Below are 19973 nucleotides of genomic sequence, written 5' to 3' on the forward strand. Positions count from 1 at the left end.
ACTTCCATTATAATGCCTTCTCACCTGGAGCTCAGCCCCTGTGGAACTGGGAATGTCTATACTCCCTGAAGACTCAGCTCAAATCTCTTGATTCTCTGTGAACTAGTTCCAATTCTCCCAAAAAGGGTTAGTCATTTCTGCTATATGTGATGCCTAGAGGGACCTTTGGCATCCAAGTGTTCACTGAGAAAGAATCATTTCCAACCCAGCTAACCAATCTGTGTCTCTTTTCTCTCCCTGATTCCTCAACCTCTTGTACTGAACAATCACCACGTTATACTGAATTATCTAAATATTCTTGGATCCACTTTTCTCTTTCTCATTACCTTTGCTATTGGCTATTGCCTCTTGCAACCATCTCCTAAATTTAATTTTTTTTTTTAAAAAGAGTAAATGCACATAGCTCAAAAGTCAAAATTTTCTCTAGGGTTTATAATAAAAATAGTAGAGTCCTGCTCTATCCTTCCCCACTTCTAACTTTGCTCCTCAGAGACAACAAAATACTTTTTAATTCATTCGGTTGTTTCTTTGGTATATGCTTTCATTTTCCCAAAAGATACTTATACTGCTGTCTCCTGATCTTAAGTTCAAACATTATCTACTGATTTTGACAATAGATTTCTCATTTTCTTGTCTATAATCCAGTATACTAGACCTATAATTATATCATAATTTTTTGTTAAATAATTGTTCAGTACTTACATATTATAAGCAGAATTACCATGAAATATATTTTTTTCTCTGAGATGCCAGCATCCCCTCTAGGATTACTGTCTCTCCTGGTAAGGTCTAAGCCTGCTGGGGGCAGGCAGAATACTTCTCTAAGTATTATGGGATTATGCATGGGAGGTGAGGAAGGCTAGTTACTGGCAGGGGGCACCAGAACAGATTCTGGATGTTTCCCATGCAGGGTACCTGGGCAGGCAGGTGTAGCAAGTAAGGCTGACATAGGCCTTCAGAGGGAGCCAAAGGCAGTGCCCAGAAGGGACTAGAGGGTGATGGTATAAGTACTAACTGATCTAAACAGATGCTGGCCTTTTGGGCAGGGTTCTAGAGCCCCTGGCTATACTTGGTATTATATTTTTAGTGCTAGATCCTGGGAAGTTCTAGAGAGCTCTAAGATAGGGAAGTGTGGGCAGGGGCAGCCAGGGCAGTGGCAGCAGAATACTCAGAGTTCAGGGTAGTTAGTGTCTACTAACTACTACTTTCTACTCAGCATAGAAATATTTCAATTGTTTAACAATTAATAAGGTCCAACAGAACTAGCACAGTCTTATTGGCTCTGATTATGACTCTATGAATATTAGTCACAATCAAGTTGTGTAAAGCTCTATAGTTAAGTTTTCATTCTTGTTAAGATTTTAGTTTTTTCCTAGAGTTAATAACTGCCTTAATGTTTTCTTTTGATTAGTTTCTATGTAACCATCACTAAATCTTCTTCCAAACTCTTTGATGGAACAGTATCAGGTATTTATCATTTCTAGCTATAACCCAGATACTATGCTAGGCAGTAGGGACTCATCTAGGAGAAAAACAGACATGGTCCCTGATTTCATTGAGTTTATAGTCCAGCAAGGGATCAGATATGAAGCACAGTTATCCATTGGAACTCATGGGTGGTTGATTCCAGGACCACTCTAACAGGTGCCAAAATCCACAGATGTCCTTTATATAAAATGGACTAGTATTTGCATATAACCTACATACATCCTCCCATATACTTTGAGTCATCTTTAGATTAGTTATAAACACAACACAATATAAGTGCTCTGTACATAGTTATATACCATATTGCTTAGGAACTAATGACAAGAAAAAAATCTGTACATTTTTATTATAAATGCATTTTTTCCTCAACTATTTTTGAATCTCATTTGGTTGAATTCGTGGACGCAGAACTTGTGGGTGCAGAGGGCCATCTGTAATAATTGTTATAATGACAGAGGGTGGGTTCTCTGGGAACATATAGCAGAAATACCTCATCCAGTTAGGGAGAGAGGAAAGATTTCACACCTGAAGAGTGAATGAAAACTATTCATTCGGGTAATATATATTTTCTGAGTGCCTATTATATACCAGGAACTATTATAAGGGCTAAGAATACAGAACTTCACAATATAAGGCAGTTAGCTTCCTGCCTTCCTGGAACTTACATTCTAGTAAGGAGAGGCAGAAAATAAATACAGAAGATAATTTAAAATAAAACAAGAATTGTAAAATAAACAGAGTGCCATGATGGTAGATGGTTGGACAGGAGGTCAAGAGATGAAGCTATTTTAGGTAGGTTGGCAAGGTCATGGAAGGTCTCTCTGGGCAAGTCAAATCTGACTGATATCTGAAGGATATGGATAGCCAGCCATGTAAAGAGAGAGAGAAGAAGAGTGTAAGATCTGAAGAGGAACAAGTTTCCAGGTGATAGGAAAAATGGAAAGAAGTTCTATATGCTAGAGCATGAAGGGGAAGAGCTGTTACTAAAGCTAAGCCAATAAATATAAGCAAAGGTAGGGGGCCCTGTTTCCTGTCCTAATAATATCGATAAAATCCCCACTTTGCAGTTATTTGTCTATTTGTTGTAAGATACATTCCCACCCTCTCTGTCCTCCTTAGTATTACAGGAAGTATAGAAACTTGCAAATTATATTCTTTGAACCCCCTTGCTAGATAGAAGGTGTTGGTGGGAGTGAAAGTGTGTAGGGGTAAGAAATTCTGTTTTGTTCTACTTTTTGGTGGCAACTCTAGGAGTAGTGGTAACAGCACTGGCTCCTAGGATCCTCCAGAGCCACTATTCCTTCTCAGCAGCGTGTCCCTGGTAAACTAGTACCTACAGGAGACCGTTTCACCCAGGGTGGCAGCACCTTCCTCATCTCTCCTCTAACCTTTCATGCCCTTTCCAATGTGGGCACCTTCAAGTTCTCAACATCTTTGTAAACAGTTTCCTGCATTAAATCTATTTCTGCTTGAAATTATCTAGAGCAGCACTGTCCCATAGAACGTTTTGTGATGATAGAAACAGCCTAATTTTGCAGCCCAATATAGTGCCTCTTAACAATATGTAGCTAATGTGATTAAGGAACTGAATTTTCCATTTTCTTTAATAATTTAAATGAAAATAGCTACATGTGGTAGATGAGCATGGTGACACATGCATTTAATCCCAGTAATTCAGGAGAATGAAGCAGGAGGAACTCAAGTTCAAAGCCAGTCTCTGAAACTTAAGAGACCCTGTCTCAATTTTTTTTTTTTTAAATAGGGTATGGGGAGGAGCCTGGGGATGTAGTCCAGGGGTAAAGTGCCCCTGGGTTCATGGCTATCATATTGGCTAACACTGATCTAGAATGATTGTTTTCCTGATGGAACACTCACTGACAGAAAAGTGGTCATGGGAAACTGACCCTCAAAGATGGGAATCTGGAATTGTAATATGACCTTAGCAAGCTAGAATTCAGTGATGACCTCATTGCAGTGGAAAATGGGACACTGTGTCAGGGAAGAGCCCTAACCTCCTGGAAGATAGCAAAGAGTAATAAGTCTCAGTGAAAGTGTGTAGGGGTAAGAAATTCTGTTTTGTTCTACTTTTTGGTGGCAACTCTAGGAGTAGTGGTAACAGCACTGGCTCCTAGGATCACATGGCAACTACATGTAGTAAGGTTGTGCTCTTCCTAAGGATAAAGCCTAGGCCAAGGGCTTAACAAGCAGTCAACAAGCACATCTCCCTCCCTGGGGAATGAACAGTTGGTATAGTAGCCATGCTGTGGCCCCCTTGACCTATCTTATTGTCTTTGTAACTATACCGAAATGACTTAGGGCCAGAGGATGTTAGTCCTTGCAGTTTGGCACATTTTATGAGGCTATACAAAGACATATCTGGAAGCCTCTGGTGAATATCATTTCCTAACAATTAATGGTCCATGACATGGCATGCAGTATCAAAAGAGAACAGAAGTTTAGTAGATTAGACAATAAGGAATGGAGGGAAGGGAGGGAGGATAAGAAAAGGAAAGACAGTGGAATGAATCTAACCTAATTTTGCTATGTACATTTATAAAAACATCACAGTGAATCCCAAGAATGGGATCCTGACTAGAATAAGATACCCCTGCTTGTATAATTATATCAAAATGGAGTCCACTGTCATGTATAACTAAAGAGAACCAATAATAAAAGAAAAATTATTTAAACTCACATGTGAGTACCTAGGATGAAATGCTTGTTGAAGGCAAGTCTTTGTGATTAAAAGGATTTTTTTTTTTTGGGTACTGGGGATTTAACTCAGGGGTACTTTTCTACTGAGCTACATCCCCAGACATTTTTTTTTTTTTTTGGGGGAGACAGGGTCTCACAAAGTTGCTGAGGCCTTGAACTTGCAATCCTCCTGCCTCAGAGTCCCAAGTCACTGGAATTGTAGGCATGCATCATTGCACTGGCTAATTAAAAGGATTTTAAATGGACTGGCTGCTTCTGACTGTGTCAAAGATCTCATAAAAAGAATTACATGTTTAGAGTTCTAAAATCTTAGTTCTAAGTGTGTTCAAAGAAACAGAGAGCTTCTGTTATAGTTCTAAAATATTTTTTAAAAGTCTGAGCTATGTAGGACTAATATAATTGAAAATTTTGATCCTTTGGGCACAAAGTTATAATGTTATTAGGAATCATAAATTCCTCAGGCTTCTTACATGGAAGTTAAGGCACCAGATTGGAAGGAATGGGACCTTAAAATGTGGAATGAAGACATTTGGGTCAACTCAGACAAATAGGAGAATCTGGTATGCCTAAATCCTTCTGAGCTCCAGAAATATAAAAAATAAGCTAAGTGTCTCTTTTCTAATTTGTTGGGGGAAGGATGGGAATATGATCATGATTTTTTTTAAAAATTAATCCCTACAAAAGGAAGAGAGGGGTGGGGGGAAAGAGAGTGAGCGTGTATGAAAAGAAGGGGGGTGGGGAGAGAGTAGGAAGAAAAGAGAAAGTGAGAGCACATGTGGGCAATAAGGTATCTGTATCCCCTTAAGACCATTCAAGATTCGTATGTTTGAAGATGTACTGTAAAAATTCAGAGTTCTTTCCAAGTAAAATGAATCTAGGTGTCCTACCTCCTTCAAATCACTCTGCTGCTATGTCCCATCCTGCCTGTTATTGTACTAGAGGCAGGAGAGGTCCATGTGGAAACACAAAATTCCCTATCATAAATCTGTCAGCTTTGGATGTATTTGTAGCCCTTTGCCAAGTCTGATTCCAATCCTCCTCTTGGGGGCCTATATTTCCCTCTTCCATTTGTTCTACACTTTTATTGTTTATTGAAATGCTCCACTTTCTGGGATAGTCTCCTCAGGAAGTAAGTCATCATGCTTTTTTGCTGTGGTTGGGATTCCAGGAGTGAAGAAGGACGAAGGGGGAATGATTCCAGGGTGCTATCTGGGGCTCCATGCAACACCCATGGCAACTTTACTGGGAACTGCAGAGCTAAGACTTCAGTGCAGTGATAATACTTGATAATGCCCTTTACTCATCAGATGGTAAAGCAGTGAATAAGTCAGGGGTGTGTGTATGTGTGACCTTGCTCTCAATCTAGTGGTGAAGACAGAAAAGTTACAATCCTGGGAGATCAATGCAGTGATACAGCTGAGTGCAAGGTGCTTTAGGATCACTTAAGTTGTGGATGGGAAGTGGAGAAAGAGCAAGTACTTTCCTGAACCTCATCCTCAATGGAGAGGAGGGGTGACTCAGGTGAGAATAGTAATGAGGTTGGCATTGATCTCAGCAGAGGAAGTAGCATAGGTAAAGGATGGGGAGAGGCAGTGTGGTCATTCAGGAACACCAAGTCTTTGCAAGGATTGGAGGCTTGAGGTTGAGGGGAAGTGACAAAAGATGACCCTCCAATCCATTTTACACATATTGGGAATTAGAATAACATGCTTTGCCTAAGGTCACACTTCCTGTAAGTGACAGAGCTGGGATAGGAGCTGGGATCTGACACATAGCCATGGTCCTGGGTGCTGTGGAGAAGCAAAGGAGACAGGAGATGCTTCCTGCCCATCAAGTTCCCATCCTGAGTTGAGGACTCAAAGTGATCTGGCCTTTTAGTCTTGGCCATTGAACTCTTTGGTAGGGGAGGTGGGATTGCCTCTAGTACCATCTAAGGGCAAGGAAGCCAGGGGAATGGACCACCTAGCACAGATCATTGTGTCATTGGGCCTCCTGAAACAAAGGGGAACTACTGGGAATGGACAATTGTACCTACCAGATTAGGGTCTGGCACATTAATATACAGAATCACAACTGTAGAACAATAATTATAAATTGTTACTAGTGCACAATTCTTCAGAGTTTTTTTCCAGGCTGGGACCAACCCCAAGATCCTTCACAGGAGATCTGTAGTCCAAGTATTCTGACAATAGTTATAGATAATTATAGTAACTAGCTATTATTTACTAAGCACCAAAGACTACATATGTGATTTCATTTAATTTTATAACCATTCAACAAATTAGATAATCCTATTCCTAATTTACAGAGGAGGAAATAGGGGCTTTAGGAGATTTGTGACTTGAATAAGTTTGTATAGTGAATAAGAATAAATAACAAGAATAACTCACAAATATTCAATGATTACCATGTGCCAGACTTAATGTTTTAGCAGGCATTGTTAGGTGTCTTTCTGTTAGCCCTCTGCTAACATGATCCTAATTTTGTTCAGATACCCATTCCTTAGGAAAACGGACTCTATCTCCAGTATGACTGGCCACGCCTTTGTCAGTCACTGAATTAAAGTCAGGTTTATTACCCAGCTCTGGTCAAATATGTGGGAGAAAACATCAATAAGGAATTTCTGGAAAAGGTATTCTCACTATTAGACACAAAAGAAAAAAAATGACCTTTTTCTGCTGTTGCATATTGGGGTCTGTATGTAATGCTTGGAACTGTAACAGCCCCTTAAGATCATGAGGAAATCTAGCCTAGGAAAGCCTTCACACTGAGGTTAGTGTAGAGGATAACCATGGAACAAACCTGGGTCTTTTTTTTTTTTTTTTAGAGAGAGAGAGAGAGAATTTTTTTTAATATTTATATTTTAGTTTTCGGTGGACACAACATCTTTATTTTATTTATATGTAGTGCTGAGGATCGAACCCAGGGCCCCTGTGCATGCTAGGTGAGTGCATTACGGTTTGAGCCACATCCCCAGCCCAAACCTGGGTCTTAATGAATGTTATGGTTTAGATGTGGTATCCTCCAAAAGCTCAGAGTGAGACAATACAAGGTGGTTCAGAGGAGAAATGGTGGGTTTGTGAGAGTCTTAATCCAATCTGTGATTTAATCCCCTGATAGGGATTAACTGAGAGGTAACTGAAGTGATAGGGTATGGATGGAGAAGGTGGGAAATGAGGTGTGGCTTTGGGTGTAAAGTTGTATTTGGGGAATGGACTCTCTCTGTTTCCCTTTGTTACCCTCTCCTCCTTCACCTCAAGCCATGAGGAATGGAACTGGCCTTCTGTGGACTAAGAACTGTGAAACCATGAGCCTCCAAATAAACCTTTATTTCTTTACATTTGTTCTGGTCGGGTCCTTTAGTCACAGCAGCGAAAAAAACTGACTTAAACAATAAATGAGGCACTGGGGCTGTAGCTCAGTGATAGAGCACTTGCCTTGCCTTGAATGTGTGAGGTACTGGGTTTAATGCTCAGCACCATATAAAAATAAATAAATAAATACATAAAGATAAAGAAGCTATTAAAAAAAAAAAAAGAATGAGCCAATCCAGAGAATTCTCTACTTCTGAACTTGTTATGTAAAATAATGAATTGTCTTTACTGTTTTGGCTATTTTGAGTTCTCATTTGTTACTTGGAACTGAGGCATCCCTGGCTGATACACATTTTTCTCATTTAATTGCCACCAAAAGTCATGAGGAGCCGGAGTTGTGGCTAAGCAGTGGAGCACTTGCCTAGCATGTGTGAGGTACCACATAAAAATAATAAATAAAATAAAGGTATTGTATCCAATTACAACTAAAAAAATATTTTTAAAAAGTTCTATTTAAAAAAAGTCAATGAGGATGGTGTCACTATCTCTATTTTACATATTAGAAAATGAAAGCACAGAGAAGTTGCATAATCTGTCCAAAGTCAGAGATAGGAAATACCAGAAAAACATTTTAACCTAGTTCTGCTTAACCCTAGAGTTCTTAACCAATCATATTGAGTAAGACAATGAAAACTGAATCCAGTCTGGCTGACTCCAAAGACCATGCTCTTTCTTCCACATTTCATTGCCTACTGATTTCTGGATGAACTTCATAGAATCTTTGATGTTTGGTACTTAGAACATGATGCCCCCCATAAGGATGAGGTGGGTCAGTCACAGGACACAGGGCAGTTTTGCTGCAAGTAACACACGAGTTGGTTTGGCCTTAGTCCTCTATTGCTAGCAGTCTGGGCTTTTCTTGGCACTGGGGATTGAGAACATCTAGCCTAGACCCCAGTGAGACACAATGGGACTAAATCTGGAGCCTTTCTGCACAAAATTCCTCTCTTGTCCCAGGTATTTATTTCCACCTGGATGGATCAAACCACTTTTCTGATTGTCCTGATGGAAAATGACTTGACATCATCCCCTGGCAAGGATGCCAGGGAGATTCCTAATATAAAGGATTGACAAAATGACACCTAGGAGCTAGTCCTTTGCTAAAGAATATAGGGTTACATGAGAGGTACCATGAAAGCTTTTTTCAAATCCACCTAAAATATGGCAGGAATGGGAAACACAACCAATTCAAGTAAATATTTCTGAGCATCTTGCATTCACCAGGCCCTATCCAGAATACGGTGATACAGATACATGATATCTGACCCATTGTCAAAGCTCAGTCTGGAAAAAAAGGCTAAGGTATAATTAATTTTTATATAATTATAAGGCCATACAATTAAAATAAGTAGTCTATACCCAGGATGTGTTGCAGGTATGTCAAGCTTAAAGAAGTAACATGTGACTAGGCTATTGGGGGCATTAAGAGGTGGCATTGTGATGAGATTTATAGGATGGATAGGGCAAGAAAGAAGAGAAGAACCAGGGCAAGAAGAGAAGAGAAGAACCAGGGCAAGAAGAGAAGAACCAGGGCAAGAAAGTTCCATGCCTGCAGAGAATGCCAAATGTCACTCTAGCTGGCACATGTGTCATTTAGAGTAAGAGATAAGACTAGATAAAGCATTTTGGAGTCATCTTGGGAAAGGCCCAATATGCTAGGATACATAATTTAGTTTTAATTTTATAGAAAATGAGGACCTGCTGAAGGCTTTTGACCAGAAGCATAGCATATGTAGCATGTGCTATAATGTACATTAACTCTGCAGTTATAAGCAGAATTGATGTGGGAAAAGTTGGGGAGCAGGGAGATCAATTTGAAAGCTTGGGAATCCCTTCTCCCTGATCCCCCTGGTGAAAGTACTGTTTCTAAGACTAGTGGATCCCAAGCATCTGGCTTGCTGCAGAGAGGCAGCTTTGATGACCTGGGAGGAAACTCACACTTCACTTCTAGGGTTCCCGCCCAGCTGGGGGCTCACAGATGTCATAGTTTACATCGCAGAGGCGCTGACAAAACCAGAGGACTGGGATCAGTTACACAGGGAGAGGAGGTAAGACTGCCAGAGCTGAGCTACAGAGAATCATCACTGAAGACAGGAGGCCCCCAAGGAGCCCAAGGCAGCCTTCTCTCACCAGCTGTTTGGAGCGCAGAAGCAAGAGTTCAAGTATCTCAGGGGGCTGGATACTTAGAAATGAAGTGCAGTCCTAGGATGTCAGGATGGGGTGGCTGGGGGGAGTGGGCGGTGGCCTGAAGGATTCAGTAACCCTCTTACTGAAAAACTGGGAAGTTCCCAGGCCCCCAATTATAGGGGAGCAGCTCAGTCTTTTGGCCCTAGTTCCAGGGGTTGGGAGTGTACTGCACTCCCTCTGGGCTGTTGCTGGCTGCAGAGAACTCCTGCCATTAGCTGCTTTGGGGCCCAGGACAAGCTCTTTTGTGTCTTCTCAATTTCTTTCTATTTGATTCATCACTTATTTGAGGCTCTGAGAGCGAGTGCTGGCCTCTCTTCGACAAGCTCTGCCCAGACATGTACATCTCTCCCACACCTTCTTTAAGACTAGCACACCCGACACATTCCTTCCTGATGGTCTGAGTATTGCAAGATCTTATGAAAGTAAGGTGGCTCTGTGAAGTCATCACTCTTCAGATAACAAACAAATGAAGAGAACTGGTTTTAGGAGAAATGTGAAGTCTTTTAAAGCGGGGAGTTTCTTTGCTTCCATGCAGAGACATGCATCTTTCCCATTTTGTGAAATGCCTGGCTCCTGTGGTCTAAACCTCCATTTCTCTTCTTTTCAAGAGACAGTGGTACTCAGAACTATTTCTCCCTTTAAAGAAGAACAAGAGTGCAAATATGATGACAAAAGGTGTGGTGAAGAGTAGCAGTTCCAAAACACATATGGGATCTAAAAAGACAAACAACACTCAGTTCATGTGGGAATATATGAGAGTCCAGCAGGGCCAGATCTTCATGTTTTTCTACAGAAGGTAGAGATCCAGAACTTCCTATGAGAGCTCTCAATTTAAAAATTTTAACAAAACAAGAAAAAAAATTATGTAGGGCAAATAAAGCACATCTCTGGGCCAAATCATCTTGATAATTTACAACTTCTGTCCTACTGGGTAAGGCTTGAACTCCTTAGTTTGGAACCAAAGACATTCATGACCTGAAATTTAGTCATCTTCCTCCATTTGCCAACTATGTTGTCATGTTCTTCCACCACACCAAGCCATCTGTGGTCCTCCAAACTCTGATCTCTCCTGTCCTCACACCTCTGCATCACTACTCTCTGTAAGGCATATCCTCCCTTTCTCTGCCTGGGAACCTCCTATGCAATTTCTCAAGACTCAGATCAAACTACCCTCCTCTGAGGGCTAGCCTTCTCTCTGAGAGGTTAGGTGCTCTTCTATCTGCCCACAGTACTCTGGACATGCTTCAGCCAGGCCTCTTACCACACTGTCCTGAAACTGCTGGCCTCCTTTTCTGTCGTTTACCAGCCTGAGAATTCCACGAAGGCAAGGACTTTCATAGTATTTAACCTAAGAACCTCAGGTAGGGTGTGGAAAATATGCCAACAAAGTAAAAATAGCTAATCAAAGAGGAAAATGAAAACTCAAATGAGAGAGATCCAAGGCCTGAATATTTCAAGTAAAAGGTCTAAGAGGTGATAATGGGTCATAAACAGAAGCCAAGCCAAGGAGTCTGAAATTGGGATGATTATGAATTGAGAAGTAGGATGCAGTGAATGGTTTAAGACATAAGCTACTGATGGGGTGAGGGTGTCTGGAGCCTGTTTTTATAGGGTGCTAATAGTGTGACAGAGATATGGGTCTCACTGCCTTAATGTCTTAGTACTGGGTTCCACTACCAGCTTCATAGTCTGATGAGTTTCTGTTTCAATCTTTCTTTCTTCCTTCTTTTTTTTTTTTGTGATGTTGGGGATTGAACCCAGGGCCTTGTGCATGCTAGGCAAGCACTCTACCAACTAAGCTATAACCCCTGCCCCTCTATTCTCTGTTTTAAAAACTCATTGTCAAAGGAAACATCTATTGGACATTTACACTGTGTTAGGCACTCAAACATGATAAACACAGAGAGGAGCCAGATATTACCACTGTGCTTGAATTTACAGAAAACTATGAACTGTTATAAGATGAACATATAAACTAACAGATAATGACAATAAAACAATATAAATGTTTCAATAGAGAGAAGTACAGGGACTATGGCAGCATAGAGGAAGGAAGCCTGATCCATTAAGTCCTCCAAATGAGAATTTACCTGTGGTCATACTGCTAGAGGAGCAGAACCAGGATTAGAGCCCAGGCCTGATGGACTTAAAAGTCCAGACTTTTTCCATTTTAGTGAATTATTTTCCACTATAGAAATGACTTTATGGTTATGGAAGTGGTCATCTTGGGTAAGCTGCAACTGTATGGTTCTTGATTAAAATTGACTAAAAAGCAATAGTTGTATGAGTTTTGGGAAGGAGAAGTGAATTTACAGCCATTGTGCTCTGACAATAATGGGAGTTTGTAATAGTAACAGATGAAGAGGTGACAGAAGTTTCCAGCTTGTCCTCACTTTCCTCAACTCACCCAGCTTTTCCTGACTCCTGACCTGCTTCAAGCCCACCACCAGACATTTGGCTACGGATCCAAAGATTCTGTAGATGTTTCCATCAGCTCTTCTTTTATAGCCCCTAAATGACAGCTGGTTGTGCTTGGCTTCTTCTGGAATTAACTAGTTGGTGATCCTTGCTTCCAGCTACCTTCAGAGTATGCTTTCCCCAGCTACTCTCACAGTCATAAAAGTTCAAATTCTTATAATAATAAACCCTTTATTCCTTAACTCACAGTAGTTCTGCTTCTTTAGTTAAAAAATGCTGTGCTTTCCCAATGAAGAAAATAATCAAGTGCACAAAATAACAGACTAAAATTAGGTTTACATTTCCACAAGTCCAGTGTCCTGTATTTGGTATTTCAGAAAATATTTGTTGAATTGAAGTTTTAGATTACTTCCAGTTAGTTGTTAATGCAGATATCATTGCAAAGAATAGCTTCTGGGAAAGATTCTGTTTTGCTTCTGTTTCTTTTCCTAAAATCAATTCAAGGGTATAGATCTAATCCTTTATGGCTTAGACTCTTTTAAGTTTTTTTTAGGGGGGGTTGGGGAGTGCCAAAGATTGAACTCAGGGGCACTTGGCCACTGAGTCGCATCTCCCACTCTATTTTGTATTTTATTTAGAGACAGGGTCTCACTGAGTTGCTTAGTGCATCACTTTTGTTGAGGCTGGCTTTGAACTTGTGATCCTCCTGTCTTACCCTCCCAAGCTGCTGGGATTACAGGCATATGCTACCATGCCTGGCTAGACTCTGAAGTTTTGACCCAGAACAATATCTGTTATCTTGGCTATATCTGTTCTTCATCCCTTCAGTTGAGATTTTCCCCTGGCTTCAATTTTCCTCTCTCCACTTTCTACCCTTGGGGTGGGGAGTGCAGAAAAAAATTTACTCTTGTGCATTTTCTCCAAAGAAAGTATTTCTTCTATAATCAGATCAGCAAAAGAAGGTATTTTGGGTTACTCTTATGGGAATGTTTCCCTGGCCTGGCTAGGTTAGAAGTGAGAGAAACAAAGACATCTGGGAATTGAGGCTCTGCTTACTTGGTCTGAATGGACTGCAATCAACTGTAAACCACTTAATTGCCAGGGAATTTTCTCCTTGCTACTTAGACCATGCAGCACTTGTTGGGAAAAGACACATTACATGTTCATTTGCCTTGTGGAATGTAGGATTAAATATTACTTCAATTAGACAATCATTTATGGAATGTCAATCCTAAACTAGTCCCCATACTAGTTGTTGGAGATATTGACCTTGAGACATTTTCAGTCTATGGGGGAGGGAAACACAATAAGTTACAGCACAAGTTGGCCTATAGTAAGTAAGTTCCAGAAAAAAGGCATAAATAAGAACTCTGGAATGATGAAAGTGGTAAATGTATCTGATAAAGAAATGGAGAAGTTGGAGATAGGAACCAGAGAGGTGTCAAATAATGTATAGGTAGAGGAAACTAATACTTAATAAACTGACCTGGGTTTCATACAGGAAGGTGAGCAAGGCTAACATTTATTCATTGATAATCCATCCTGTATCAGTCACTGAGCAAGGTGCTTTACATATTTTATCACATAAAATCATTCCAAAAAACCCATCTGGAGGAAATTGAAGCATAAAGAGGTTATATAACTTGAACTTGATATAAAGAACCTGAAAAATGGTGGAACTGGGATTCAAATTTAGAACTTTCTGACTTCTAAGAACATTCCCTGCTCCCATTTGTGCTTAGAGAATTATTTTCAAAAGACAGGGCTGGGGTTGTGGCTCAGTGGTAGAGCACTTGCCTAGCATGCGTGAGGCACTGGTTCGATCCCTGGCACCACATAAACAAATAAAAGAAAGGTAAAAAAAAGAAATCTAAAATCTAAAAAAGAAAAGACAGTGAGATGACTACACAGAACAAGGATTCTGAAAGACTTAAAAAGGCAAAGAGGTGGAAGAAGGGATGTGGTAAAATATTCTAGGAAGAGAATGAATGAGAGGGATACAGCTACAAGGTAGGGCCTGAAGGGCAAGGCCTGTTTGTGGGGAACTCAGGTAGGGTGGTGTGACTATTGGAAAAACATTGCCACATGCCTGTGTCACTGCCTTCTCAGATTCAACAAAAAATCCATTTATTAATTCTGTACTGCTGAGGATTCAGAGCTTTAAAAGCTTCAGTCATTGCTCTCAAGGAGTCTCCAACTAAACATAATATGGTAAGATAACTGCTATTACTACTGCCTTATATGCAGGATGTTTGTGTGCATGTGCGTGTGTTTGTGTGTGCATGTGCACATACTCATACAAGCATTATTTGGATCACTTCCTTCCTGCAATCATTTCTCAACAATATATTCCCTGAGCTCTCCATAAGCGTGTGTTCCTCTATTACCTCTGCCTTTAACAAGGGTTGGATATGAACTGCTGGCCTTGAAGTGATACCTTTAAAGCCCACAGCTTCTCAACAAGTGCCCTTTCAACAAAAGAGAGACCTGACCTGATCTTCTACTAGCTCACTTAGAAAATAATGATCAACCCTGGGGTCACAAGGGAAAGATCTTAATTGGAACTGACAAGAAAGTGAACACCTTCTACCATTTCTCTGCAGACTTCACAAGTGCTCAACACTTCTTAAAAAGAATATGGTTCCAAGCCTTACATTCAGCTGGCTTACAGCAGAGTTTTAAAAAATGCATTTCATCTCTGGCAAATCATAGCAGAACATCATAAACAGCTGGAAACTCTCTGAGGTGAAGACAAGTTGGATATTATGTTTGGATTTATAGGTCCCTCCCCCATAATAGCTGATTTCCATTTCTGACAGGGTTATTATTTCCATCTTTATGAAATATCTTGGATCTCACCTTGGATAATTACTGATTTTCATCAGCTCTTCATCTGAGGAATCTTAGCACTTGGGCGAACCTTAAAAAAAAATGCCTTTTTTTTTTTTCATTTTTCCAAAATGAACTAAGGGAAAACTCAATGTGTGAAACTGTGTCTTTAGTTCTGTTTTCATTTGCCATTCTCTTTGGCTTCCTAATAATCAAGTCATTAATCAGTGTCAAATCACTGTCCAAGGCACAGGCAAAATTCTTGCCACTCAGGTTACAACATGGATTAAATAGCAATCACTTGTGTTATTAAGTCTTGTTCTCTCCCATGAGGTACTATGGAAATTACAGACCCAGAAACTGTTAGGGCATAGAAACCAGCTCAGAGGACATCTAAGATTTTCATCCCGTAGTGTCCATCACAGTTTTTGATAGAGGGCTTGAAGTTATTTGGCAAAAACTCCCAGCTGAGGACTACGAAGAATCTAACATTCCTCATGTTAAGCTGTTTTTTTTGAGACAGGGTCTAGATAACTTGCTCAGTCTGGCCTTGACCTCACAATCCTCTTTGCTATGTCTCTCAATAATAGGATTGTGCCATCACATTCAGCTCACTTTGCTTTTAGAGGTTGCCATGCTGTATGTCCTCTTGTGTTTCTGTGCTTTGCATCTCTTACTCCCCTGCCTTGAGACTCCTGATATTCTCCCCTCACTTCTGCCTGGTAAACACCTGATAATTTTATGAGGCACAGTTTAAATGCTACTGTGCTAGGAATCCCTCTGTGATGGGAAGAATCCTTTTCTTGCTCCCATAGAATTTTTTTTTTTTTTGTACTGGGGATTTTGAACCCAGGGGTGTTAACCACTGAACTACATCACCAGCCCTTTAAAAAATATTTTATTTAGAGACAGGGTCTTGCTAAGTTGCTAAGGCTGGCTTTGAACAGGCAATTCTCCTGCCTCAGCCTCCCACACTGCAGGAATTATAGGCGTTAATACCATAGCATTTCATAAGTGTATTTTTGAACCTTTTGTTCCATTTTGCATTCCACCAGCAATGAATGAGTGGCTCCACATCCTCATTAGAATTTGGCATTGTCAGGATATTTTATTCTAGCCATTTTATTAGTGGTATCACATAGTGATTTTTTATTTGCTTTTCTCTAATAACTTATGTTGAGCACATTTTGTGTGCATATTTTTCTCTTTGGTTAAGAGTCTTTTCAAGGTTTTTTGTTGTTTTTTTTTAACCTATTTTTAAATTGGGCTGTTTATTTTTGTCAGTTAAGTGTTTTGCATGCAGCCTGCCTTTTCATTCTCTGAGGTCTCTTGCACAGAACATTGCCTTCACACCTTTATGAAAAATCAAGTGAGACTTTTATTTACAGGAAGATGTAATGTAGTTTATTTATTTCTACTCTTTTTTCTAGGTAGAATTAAAAATCCTGTACATTACATTTAAAATATTATATGTAAAACACACATAAACATAACAGTGACTCATATATATATATAAAACATGTCAAATACACTCTACTGTCATGCATAACTAAAAAGAACAAATAATTACCAAAAGACGACGACAACAACAACGACTATGAAAGGTGGAGAAGCAGACTGGCCAGCGCAGAACTTAATACTCAAAGAATACCATGGTGCTGAGTTCTTTGGTTTTTTTTTTTAATCTCATGTACTCTGGAGTGGGCAAGGGAGAAGTTACTACTCAGAAATGCCCAATGGGTAGATTTTTTTTTTTTTTAAAGCCTTGAGAAGTCTAGCTCTCTCTTGTAAAAGAAACTTTAGGAAAGGAGCAGCCTCACAAGACAGAAAACTGCTAAGACTATAAGTGCTTTACTCCAGCTGAATACAACAGAACACCCTCTTCCCCCACAAAGGCCAAACCCTAGCCAGGCTGAAATGAAACTAATTCCCTCTCCCCACTCCTGTGATCATGTCAGAGAAGACAGGGAAGCTTGGCCTATCATTCTCAAAGGGCAGTAGCAAAGGATGGGGCTGTGGCTCAGTGGTAGAGTGCTTATCTAACATGCATGAGGCACTGGGTTCAAATCCCCCGCACCATATAAAAATAAACAAATAAAATAAAGGTATTGTGTCCAACTACAACTAATATATATATATATATATATATATATATATATATATATATATATATATATATATATATATATAACCCCAAAGGGCAGTAGCAAGGCCTTCTCTCAATACTTCCCCCTTTCCCGCTCAATAAATGCCACATGTAGACCATGGATTTCTATCTGCACCTGGTGGTAATGTAGTGCCTCTCTCCTTCTCTGGTGGGAAAGTATCAGATAAGGCTTAGTGAGAGTCAGAACTTTCATCTCTGATTAGTGATGAGGCGACTCAAAAATCTCTGACTAAACTGAAATGCTTGTGTTTCCCCAAATTCCAGTGTTTATGCTTATGGATCTGCCATTGCTATTTCTTTCTCTGCTTTGAGTATCTGTTCCTTATTTAATCCTATCTGTTAAGGCCCTGCTTATGTGTTGTCTTTTTGGTGACTTTTTCTTGCTAGCTCCCAGGAAGAGTGAGTGTGGCTCTTTAACTCTTTTACTCACGACTTCATAAAACCACAGACACCATCTCTATGGCAATTATCTATATATCTGTCTCCCCTCTGTAAATTATGAGATCTCAAAAGGCAGTTTATTAATCTGTTCTCCAGAGTCAGGCAAACTGCTTCACTCAGTGAGTACTCAATAATAAACAAAAAATGAACTTTACTAATATGCAAATTCTTTAATGTTTAACTAAAATCATTTTTTTTAGGAGAGAAATGACACATCTAACCTTAAAGAATTACTCCCTTGCTTATACAACGCAATTCTTTTTTACAGCAAGTAAAAGCAGAGACTAACTGCTTTCACCATATTAGTATGGAGTTGGTTGGCAGCTCTGTGTAGTTTGTTTTCAGATTATATCTTTCCCCCTTTAATTCTTCTTTTGCACACAGATCATTTTGGCTTTAAAATTTAATATTCACCCATCTAAAAAGCAAGACAATTGTATAATGCAGATACATGGGAAAAGCATGTGTTTTTTAAATCAGATCTAAGTTTAAATCTTGGTTTGACTGTTGCAGTTTGCATTTCCTAAAAATGGCCAATGTCCCTGCCAAGCCCTGATCAAATTTCAGATTCTTGGGTGAAAATAAATCTTACTATTTGAGGCCAGAAAATTTTGTTTTGTTATGCAGCAATTGATCACCAGGTCAAATTTTGATACCAGGAGTGGAATACTCTTATAATATATATCTAAGATATAGTTTTGTGACCAGTGTTAGTGGATTGTCTTGGAGAAAACCTAAAGGTCTTCAAAAGGGCTGTCAGCAGCTGGGCATAGTACAGCACACCTGTAATCTCAGCTACTAAGGTAGGAGGTTCACAAATTTGAGGCCAGCCTGATTAACTTAGTGAGACTGTCTCAAAAAACAAAAGAGGTGGTAGTTGTACCTCAGTGGCAGAAAGCTTGTCTAGCCTGGGTTCAATCCTCAGTACAGCAAAGGAAAAAAAATCCTCAGTTTTTTGCAAAAGGGAAAAAAAGAAGAAAATCTAGTAATATTGTCACTTGTGATAACATGGAAATAGAAAATGTGCCTAATGGATTAGATGACCTTATTGATAAGCTTTCTAAACAAAGTAAAGAGAGAGAAAGAATAAACTATTAAGGATAAGGGAGGGGTTGGGGTTGCTTGCCTAGCATATGTGAGGCATTTGGGTAGATCCTCAGCATCACATTTAAATAAATTAAATAAAGGTATTGTGTTCTTCTACAACTAAAAGTATATATATAAAAAAAGATAAGGGAGCCAGGACTTGGTAATTTTAAAAATAAAAATTTATCATTCTTAGCTTCTACAGAAGGCAGATGATATTAAAATTAAGAAATTACTTCTGGATGGAGATTAAATCTTGGGTGCTATTAGGACAACATGGTCTAAAGGTAAAGTCAAGGGCATGACTTCAGTTATGGTGGCGTTTCAGACAAAAGTCCTGCTGATGATTTTTTTTGTTTTAAAATTTTTTTTTGTAGTTGAAGATGGACAGAATGCTTTTATTGTATTTGTTTATTTTGTGTGGTGCTAAGGTTTGAACATAGTGCCTCATACATGCTAGGTAAGCAGCTCTGCCACTGAGCTACATACAGCCCCAGCTCCCTGCTGAGGATCTTAAAAGTATGACTTGAAGATCTTTAAGAAAGAATAAAATTGTAATAAATGTTAAGCTTATTGCCCCACAATACCCTTACAGGAAGAGCAAGATTCAGAAGAGTTTATCTTGAGGTTTGTGAGTGGGTTTTTCATATGGTTTGTTAGAAAGATTCAGGGTTGGAGATGTAGCTCTTGGTAGAGGACTTGCCCAGCATGTGTGAGCTGTGGGTTTGATCCCCAGTACCGCAAACAAAACAAAACAACTAAAAAAATTTTTTAAGAGAATTGTATCCAAGTAAATATTTCACATTTAGATCAAAAGCAACAGAATACTTAAAAAGAAAATTGGCCTTTGGATTCCTGAACTTCTCTGAGCTGGGAGAATGAGAAATTACTTGGCTTCAAACATCAGCTTTTTTTTTTTTTTTTTTTTTTAATGGAAAAAGAAGAATGACTCAGAAAGCTGAACTCACAAAGTTCTAAAGGTGGAATCAAGAGCTGCAGAGGATCATGCATAGGCCATAAGACTTGAGCCCTTATTAGAGAAATAGTTTTAGAATTATTATGGTCCAATGACTCTGTGGGCCTTTGCTTCCCTTTTTAATATAAATGTGTAAAGTGGTTATCCTATGGCTGTGCCACCATTGTATGTTGGATGTATAGTGAAAAGTCTCTTTAGTTCTCAGGTCTTCACAGGGAAAGGAACTACAACTGAGAAATCTCACCTACACCTGGCTCTGATTTAGATGACAGAATCCTTGTCCTCAAGCCTA

The sequence above is a fragment of the Ictidomys tridecemlineatus genome, chromosome 4 (assembly GCF_052094955.1).
Source record: "Ictidomys tridecemlineatus isolate mIctTri1 chromosome 4, mIctTri1.hap1, whole genome shotgun sequence".
Taxonomy (NCBI): domain Eukaryota; kingdom Metazoa; phylum Chordata; class Mammalia; order Rodentia; family Sciuridae; genus Ictidomys; species Ictidomys tridecemlineatus.